Raw genomic sequence first — 3,466 nt, forward strand, 5'->3', positions numbered from 1 at the left:
AGCCACAAAACAATCAATGCCATAGGTCACATCAATAAGAGAAAGGATAAAAAACACCATCATTTCAATAGATGCAGAAAAAACACTTGACAAAATACAATATTCATTCATGATAAAACTCCCTGCAAAATAGGTCTAGAGGAAATATACCTCAAAATAATAAAGGCCATGTATCAAAAATCCACAGACAGCATCATACTCAATGGTGAAAAACTGAGTGCTTTTTCCCTTAAGGTCAAGAATAAGACAAGGATGTCCACTCTCGCCATTTTTATTCAGCTTACTACTGGAAGTCCTGGCCACAGTAATTGGATAAGAAAGAGAAATAAAAGGCATCTACTGGTAAAGAAGAAGTAAAACTCTATTTGCAGATGGCATGATACTATATATAGAAAATCCTAAAGACTCCAACCAAAAGGTACTAGAACTGATAAAAGAATTCGGTAAAGGGGGCGGGGCGTGCGCGGGACAAAGGGAAACGAGGCCGGAGCTGCGGGCGCTTTTTCTGCCCGCGGTGTCTCAGATTCATTCTTAAGGAACTGAGAACTTAATCTTCCAAAATGTCAAAAAGACCATCTTATGCCCCACCTCCCACCCCAGCTCCTGCAACACAAATGCCCAGCACACCAGGGTTTGTGGGATACAATCCATACAGTCATCTCGCCTACAACAACTACAGGCTGGGAGGGAACCCGGGCACCAACAGCCGGGTCACGGCATCCTCTGGTATTATGATTCTAAAACCCCCAAAGCCACCAGATAAGCCGCTGCTGCCCTACATGAGGTACAGCAGAAAGGTCTGGGACCAAGTAAAAGCTTCCAACCCTGACCTAAAGTTGTGGGAGATTGGCAAGATTATTGGTGGCATGTGGCGAGATCTCACTGATGAAGAAAAACAAGAATATTTAAATGAATACGAAGCAGAAAAGATAGAGTACAATGAATCTATGAAGGCCTATCATAATTCCCCTGCATACCTTGCTTACATAAATGCAAAAAGTCGTGCAGAAGCTGCTTTAGAGGAAGAAAGTCGACAGAGACAGTCTCGCATGGAGAAAGGAGAACCGTACATGAGCATTCAGCCTGCTGAAGATCCAGACGATTATGATGATGGCTTTTCAATGAAGCATACAGCCACTGCCCGTTTCCAGAGAAACCACCGCCTCATCAGTGAAATCCTTAGTGAGAGTGTGGTGCCAGATGTCCGTTCAGTTGTCACAACAGCTAGAATGCAGGTCCTCAAACGACAGGTCCAGTCCTTAATGGTTCATCAGCGAAAACTAGAAGCTGAACTTCTCAAATAGAGGAGCGACACCAGGAAAAGAAGAGGAAATTCCTGGAAAGCACAGATTCATTTAACAATGAACTTAAAAGGTTGTGCAGTTTGAAAGTAGAAGTGGATATGGAAAAAATTGCCGCTGAAATTGCACAGGCAGAGGAACAGGCTCGAAAAAGGCAGGAGGAAAGAGAGAAAGAAGCCGCAGAGCAAGCTGAACGCAGTCAGAGCAGCATGGTTCCTGAGGAAGAGCAAGCTGCTAGTAAGAGCGAGGAGAAGAAGGACGAGAGCCTCCCGATGGAGACAGAGGAGACACACCTTGAAGAAGCGACGGAAAGCCAACAGAATGGTGAAGAAGGCACGTCTACTCCTGAGGACAAGGAGAGTGGGCAGGAGGGGGTGGACAGTATGGCTGAGGAGGGGACCAGTGACAGTAACACCGGCTCCAAGAGCAACAGTGCCACAGTAGAGGAGCCACCCACAGACCCCACACCGGAAGACGAGAAGAAAGAATAAATGTTGCCTTGTTTTATGTGTTCTAAATACTTTTTTAAATGAAAAAAAATGTTTTTTGAGTTTTAAAAAAAAGAAAAAGAATTCAGTAAAGTTGCAGGATACAAAATCAATGTACAGAAATCTGTTGCATTTCCATACACTGATAATGAAGCATCAGAAAGAGAAATTAAGAAAATAACCCCATTTACAATTGTATCAAAAACAATAAAATATCTAGGAATAAATATAACCATAGAGGTGAAAGACCCGTATCCTGCAAACTCTAAAACACTGATGAAGGAAATTCAAGACAACACGAAGAAATAGAAACACACTTCATGCTCAGGTGTTGGAAGAACAGATATTGTTAAAATCTCTATACTACCTAAAGCGATATACAGATTTAATTCAATCCCTATCAAAATCCCAAAAGTATTTTTCACATTATTAAAAGAAACAATCCTAAAATTTGTATGAAACCACAAAAGACCCTGAATGGCCATAGCAATCTTGAAAAAGAATAACAAAACTGGAGGTATCACAAATCTAGATTTCAAGTTATTTCACAAAGTGGTAGTCATTAAAACAGTATAGTACTAGCATAAAAAAAAAGATATATAGATAATGGAATAGAACAGAAAATCCAGGAATAAACCCGCAATTATATGGTCAGTAACCTTTGACAAAGGAGGAATGAACAAATGGGAAAAAGACAGACTTTTTAAAAATAGGCCTGGAAAACTGGACAGCCACATGCAAAAGAATGAAACTGGACCACTTTCTTTCACCATACACAAAAATAAACTCAAAATGGATTAAAGAACTAAATTTAAGCCTTGAAACCATAAAAACCCTTGAAGAGAGCACAGACAGTAGCATATCAGCTGTAGCTAGATACATGTCCTGAGGCAAGAGAAATAAAAGTGAAAATAAACTATTGAGGCTGCATCAAAATAAAAAGTTTCTGCACAGTGAAGGAAACAAACAACAAAACTAAAAGGCAACCCACTGAAGGGGAGAAGATACTTGCAAATGACATATCCAATAAAGGGTTAGTATTCAAAATACATAAAGAACTTACACAACTCAAAACCCAAGAAACAAATAACCCAATTAAAAAATGGGCAGAAGATATGAAAAGACATTTCCCCAAATAAAACATCCAGATGGCCAACAGACACATAAAAAGATGCTCAACATCACTCATCATTGGAGAAATGCAAATCAAAACCACAACGAGATACCACCTTGCACCTGTCAGAATGGCTAAAATAAAACACACAAAAAACAAGTTTGGCAAGGATATAGAGAAAAAAGAACCATCTTGCACGGTTGGTGGGAATGCAAACAGGTGCAGCCACTGGGAAGACAGTATGGAGGTTCCTCGAGAAGTTAAAAATGGAACTACCTTTTGACCCAGTAATTGCACTACTGGGTATTTAAACAAAGGATACAAAAACGCTAATTCAAAGGAATACATGTACGCCTATGTTCATTGCAGCATTATTTACAATAGCCAAATTATGGAAGCAGTCCAAGAGTCCATCAATAGATGAATGTATAAAGAAGTGATATAGATAGATGGATGATAGATGGATAGATAGATGATAAATAGATAATAGATAAATGATAGATATAATAGATAGATGATAGATGATAGATAGATGATAGATAGATGATAGATGATAGATAGAT

The 3,466-nt window shown here is 39.4% G+C and overlaps 1 pseudogene; it reads left to right on the forward strand.

Annotated features, from left to right (window-relative positions):
- Positions 1–455: 455 nt before the first annotated feature.
- On the forward strand, positions 456–1,851 carry LOC112806219 (SWI/SNF-related matrix-associated actin-dependent regulator of chromatin subfamily E member 1 pseudogene; annotated as a pseudogene).
- Positions 1,852–3,466: the final 1,615 nt, after the last annotated feature.

Source organism: Callorhinus ursinus, unplaced genomic scaffold (genome assembly GCF_003265705.2).
Source record: "Callorhinus ursinus isolate GAN/ISIS: 27379988/994484 unplaced genomic scaffold, GSC_fseal_2.0 scaffold35, whole genome shotgun sequence".
NCBI classification, from domain to species: domain Eukaryota; kingdom Metazoa; phylum Chordata; class Mammalia; order Carnivora; family Otariidae; genus Callorhinus; species Callorhinus ursinus.